Here is a 6,151-nt window from a genome sequence, read left to right on the forward strand (position 1 = left end):
CCAGCTTCTCATATTATTTGCTCAGCATACAGGTTGAAAAGTATGGTGAAAGAACACAACCTTGTTGCACACCTTTCCCAATTTTAAAACATTCAGTGTTCCCATGCTCTGTTTGAACAACTGCTTCTTGGTCCAGGTACAGATTCCTCCTAAGTGTTCTGGAATACTCATACTTCTCAATGTTGTCCATAGCTTATCATGATCCACACAATCGAAAGCCTTTGCGTAGTCAATAAAGCATAAATAAACATCTTTCTGATATTCTCTTCTTTCAGCCAAGATACACCGGACATCAGTAATGATATCTCTCATTCCACAGCCTCTTCTAAATCCAGCTTGAACCTCTGGAAGTTCTCTGTCAATGTATGATTGTAGCCATTTCTGTATTATCTTTACAAAACTTTACTGGCTTGAGATATCAAAGAGATTGTCCGATGATTTCCGCATTCCGTTGGGTCACCTCTCTTTGGAATGGACACAAATATGCAACTCTTCCAATCAGTCGGTCAGGTAGTTATCTTCCAAATTTCTTGTAGTTTGTGGTAAATTAAGGTAGAATACAAGATAAGGAAGAAATCCTGATTGTACTGGGGATTGAGCGTTGGGCTTCTAAGTACAAGTCACTAGTTCAAACAACTAGTTGTACTTTGGAAGAAAGATGAGACTGTCTGATCCCATGAAGATTTACATTTTCTACTCTGTCCTATGGTGGTGGTGTGCTGTGGAGTTAGTTCCAACTCATAGCGACCCTGTACAGGGTTTCCAAGGCTGTAAATCTTTACAGGAGCAGAAAGTCCCAACTTCTCCTGTGGAACAGCTGGTAGTTTAGAACAGCTGACCTTGAGGTTAGCAGTACAATTCGTAACCACTACACTACCAGAGCTCATAGAGGCCCTGTAAGTCAGAATCAACTTTCTGATAGTGGATACAGGATAAGGCATTCCTCCTTTTGACTATCTCGCTGTCTGTCTCTCTTTGCCTTTATTTGTCACTTCTGGACTATTAGTACATTATACAATAATTTATTCAACTTTACGCTAGGCTTCCAATAATATGACCAGGTATCTGTATTCCAAATTTCTTGACACAGACAAGTGAACACTTCCAGTTTGTGTCCGTGTGTTAAAACATCTGAACTGGTATTTGCTCAGTTCTTGGAGTCTCATTTTTTTTGTGATCATTACAGCTTGGATTTCTTTGAACACTATCAATTCTTATTTGCTACCTTCTGAGATGGCTGGACATTGACCAATTCTTTCTGGTATAGTGACTATATTGCTTCCATATTCTTTGAGTGCTTCTTGAATCATTCAGTAATTTGTCCATAGAATCCCTAAATATTATATAACTCAAGGCTTGAAATTTTTCTTTAGCTCTTTCAACGTAAGGAATATCAATTCTTTCCTTCCCTTTTGGTCTTCTAACTCTAGGTCTTTGCATATTTCATTATAATACTTTAGTCTGTCTTCTTGAGCCACCAACTGTATGCATCCTAATAAATTATGAATAACATTACAAAGAATGGGAATTAAAAAAGACTTAATAGTGCTCAAGTGGATTGTACACAGATCAAGAAGCAATCATTCAAACAGAACAAAGCAATACCATGTGGTTTAAAATTAGGAAAGGTGTGCATCAAGACTGTATCCTTTCACCATATTTATTCAGTGTTTATAATGAGAATACCTTTTAGACTTTGGAAAATATGAAGCAGAATGGAACATGAGGATTTTTGTTGTTGTTTTTAGGTGCCATTGAGTCGGCACTGACTCATAGTGACCCTATGCACAGAAGAACGAAACAATGTCTGATCCTGGGCCAACCTCATTACTGTTGCCACACTTGAGTCCATCGATGCTGCCACCTGGCCAATCCATCTTGTTGGGGTTCTTCCTCTTTTTCTCTGACCCTCCATCTTACCAAGCATGACATCAGGATTAACAACCTGCAAATGAAGATAACAAAATTTTGCTTGCTGAAAGGGAATATGACTTGAAGCATGTCAACATAAAGGAGACAATATTAAAATTGTCAATAATTTAATTTTTCTTAGAACCATAATCAATGCCCATGGAAACAGCAATTAAAAAAGAAAAACTGCTGCAAAAGATCTCTTTAAAGATGTCACTTTGAGAACTAAGGAGCAACTGACTCTAGCTGTTTTATTTTCAATCACCTCACAAGCATATGAAAGTTAGACAATGAGTAAAAAAGATTGGAGAATAATTGAAGCATTTGAATTATGGTGTTGGTGAGGAACAAACAAATTTCTCTTGGAAGAAGTATAGCCAGAATGCACCAGAGAAGTGATGATGTCATGACATTGTCTCATGTAATTTGGACGTGTTATCTAAAAAGACCAATCTCTGGAGAAGGACATCATGCTTTGTAAATTAGAGGGCCAGAGAGAAAGTGGAAGACCCTTGACAAGTTGGATTGAAAGTGGCTTCAACAATAAGCTTAAACATAGCAAGACTGTGAGGACGGTGCAGAATGGGGCAGTGCTTTGTTCTGTTGTGCATAGTGTCTCTACGAGTCCAAATTGATTTGGTAGTACTTAACAACAGCAATGCAAGGTTCTGAGGGCAAAAAAATGTATGAGACATGGCCTCTGTCTTCAAAAGCTATTGAATGGCAAAACAACCACTCATTCTATAGAAAAAATATATAGAATATTGAGAAAAGGGACCTGATGATAGCAATACAATGAGTAAAGGCCCACTGACCACGAAGAGTCCTTAGAGAATGTCAGTCATTACTTTAGTGTATTTACTGTGGTCCAGTCTCTCTTCACTCTCTGCAGACTTGGCAGTCTGACAGTAGATGATCAGTCCATCACTCACAACTCTATCTCTCACTGGCAGGTTCACATTGCTTGACTTCACAGAGATAGAAATATAACACAGAATGCCAATAAAAATGCAATTCTGAAGGTAACCAAATATGTCTTTTCTCTGATCATCCTGTTGTCTCCGTAAAGAAAAGGTATATGAAATGATAAAGAATAAATGATTGATTGGTGATTTGGGCTATCAGTCCTCTGTTGTATTAGGTGCTGGATTCTACTGTAAGTTCCAGAGACTGTTCTTTTTCTTCACAGTTTTTGAAAGACCACTTTCATACTTTTTAGAACACTGCTTCTCAGTGTATAGATCATTAAAGCACAGCTTCGTAGGCACAACCCAAAACTACTAAATCAGAATATCTGGAGACTAAATCCTGGAATCTACTTTAAAAGTAATTTTTCCAGATAATTCTTATGCACTCTACAATTTGAGAAATTTTAGTTTACAAAAAGAAATATATATTATTTCTTCCAGTAATTGTTTTATAGCCATATTAGGATTATATAGTATGCATAGCTTGTTTGGTTTGGTTTTGTCTGAATTATACTGTATAAAACTTCAATATCATTAAACATGTTCAATTATATATATTATATTTTATGAGTACATAATATTCTATGGGACTCCTGGTATGGTGCTGTAGGACTAGCACTGGACTGTGCACCATAAGGTAGGCAGTTCAAACCCACCAACTGTTCCATGGAAACCCTATACAAAGTTGCTATGAGTCAGAACTGACTCGATCTTACTTAACAACAACAGTATTCTATATTTTGCATATTATATAGTTCGGTTTATTTTGTCATTCTGTGATAGAATTTTTAAATTTCAGTATATTTTATTCATGAGGTCTACTCTTTGGTTTTGTGATGCTGCATCTCTCTATTACTTTTGGTGACCCTGGTAGGCATAATAAAGCTCCTCAAAGGATGTCAGTGCCCTAATCTGAATCTGTAACTATCTTACACTACATGGCAAAGGGGACTACAAAATGTAATTTATATTAAGAAATTTTAGATAGAGTGATAACTGGATTATTTCAGATGGACACAATCTACTCATGTTGTTGTTGTTAAGTACTGTCAAGTCAATTCCGACCCATAGTGACCCTGTACAGGATTTCCAAGGAGTATCTGGTGACCTTGAACTGTCAACTTTGCAGTTCAAACTGACTTTGCAGTCCAGCCATAATGTCACTCACACCAGGATTCCAAATCATATAAGCCCTTAAAAACAGAGAACGTTCTCTGACTGTTCGCAAAGTAGACGTGCAGTAAAAGGGTAAGTTAAAGATATTTTAAACAGGAAAAGGAGTTGACACACATTTTCTGGCACAAAAGGTTCATGTGCTAGGACTGGAGACAGCATTTAGTAGTTAAGGGTGTCCCCCAACTGACAGCCAGCCAGTAAAGAAGGACCTCAGTTCTATTGAATGAGCTAGACAGTAAACTCTTCCCAGAACCTCCCAGCAATTTATTTTGGGCATTGTGAAACTGAGACCAGAGCAATATTCTGAGACAACCTGGATTTCTGACATATAGAATTAAGAGATAATAGATTTTGTATTTTTGTCACTAAGTTTGTGGTACTTTTTTCTGCTATAATTTAAAACAAAAATAATCGATACAAATGATTTATACTATACGAACTCTGGTAGCATAGTGGTTACAAGTCAGACTGCCAACCTCAAGGTCAGCACTTCGAAACTACCAGCAGTTCCGTGGGAGATAGATGAGGCATTCTGCTCCCATAAAGATTTACAGCCTCGGAAACCCTGTGCAGGGTCACTGTGAGTCGGAATCAACTCCGTGGTACTTAACAACAACAATCCTTCTATTTACAAACATTTCTTTCATTTATATAGTCATATAATTTTAGCAGTTCCAATTGAGCCATGTCATGTTCAGGGAATCTGGATCATGAAGAAACCCCAGGATTAAGGCATGCCAGAGGTGAGTCCAGATTCAAAGTTATTGATGCTAGAGCAGCTGATTAAGAAGCCCTCTTACAAGACTAGACAGCAGTGGTACCAACAGCAGGGTACCCCACAGCAAGGGAGCTGTACAACCACCTGGTCAGGATAGGTCTCAACTGAGTGGTCTCCAGGGTGACAATTTATGTGCCAGTAGAACTCAAGTACTACTATTTTACTGAGTTAATCTTGTAAAGGTGAGCACTATTTTAATTCTCTATGAAAGGTCCTGTGTCCCTGGAAATTTCCCTGGCTGTTACCATGGGGGTCTGTTCTTACATCGTCTCTCCTGGGAAGTCTCTCTGCATGTAACCAAAGCAGCCTGTTCTTTTCTGAGAAGCTTGCAGTTTTGAAGTTCTACCTCTCTTGTGCATTTTATATAGTGAAGTGGCCTTGTGAAGCACTTAATGGTCACGTAGTAGCTACCCCTGCTATCTTGTGTCCTTCAGGATACTACAGGCCATTATTTTCCTTTGGAAGCTAATTCTTTCAAGTTTTCAAATGTGAATCCAAATTTGAATGGAATGTTAAGCAAATGTTGCATTGTTAATTTTTCAGTCAGAGTTGTACAAGTCATATTTCACTATATAATTCACAAGAGGTTGCTGGCAAAAGTTGTACAGTTATCGCAAACTATGTGAAGTTATTTTTGATGAAAACTAGTCCCTCGGGTGTGGCGCTGTGGAATAATGTGCTGGACTACAAGGTCAGTTTAAATTGCAAGGCTGGCGGTTCAAATTCACCAGCCGCTCCTCAGAAACCCTATACAGGGTTGCTATGAGTCGGAACAGACTCGATGACACTTAACAGTGACAACCACAGTATTGTTTTAGACTCCTGGTATGGCCTTGTACAATCAGCACTGGACTGCAAACCATAAGATTGGCAGTTCAAACCCACCAGCTGCTCCTTGGAAACTCTAAATACGGTAGTTATGAGTCAGAACTGACTCGACATCACTTAACAACAACAACAGTACTGCATAGGTCTTTATGACAAAACATATGACCACATAGGAGTAACATTAATGTAATTAAAAATATACATATGCTTTTGTTTTAATTTGAGTAGATTTTATTTATATTATTTGTTCAAGAACTTGAACATAGAAGACATTAGGTAAATATCTGTTGAAGTAAAACAAGCAGGCAGGAAACAAATTTGATTTTAATTTACCTCTTTCGTAAAATTGATCTGACAAAGATAAACATGAACTGAATATTAAATTACATTAATAAAGTTGTTGTTGTTAAGTGCCATCGAGTCGGGTCCGACCCATAGCGACCCTGTACAGGGTTTCCGAGGGTGTAAATCTTTACGGGAGTAGAAAGCC

The sequence above is a fragment of the Chrysochloris asiatica genome, unplaced genomic scaffold (assembly GCF_000296735.1).
Source record: "Chrysochloris asiatica unplaced genomic scaffold, ChrAsi1.0 scaffold00061, whole genome shotgun sequence".
Taxonomy (NCBI): Eukaryota; Metazoa; Chordata; class Mammalia; order Afrosoricida; family Chrysochloridae; genus Chrysochloris; species Chrysochloris asiatica.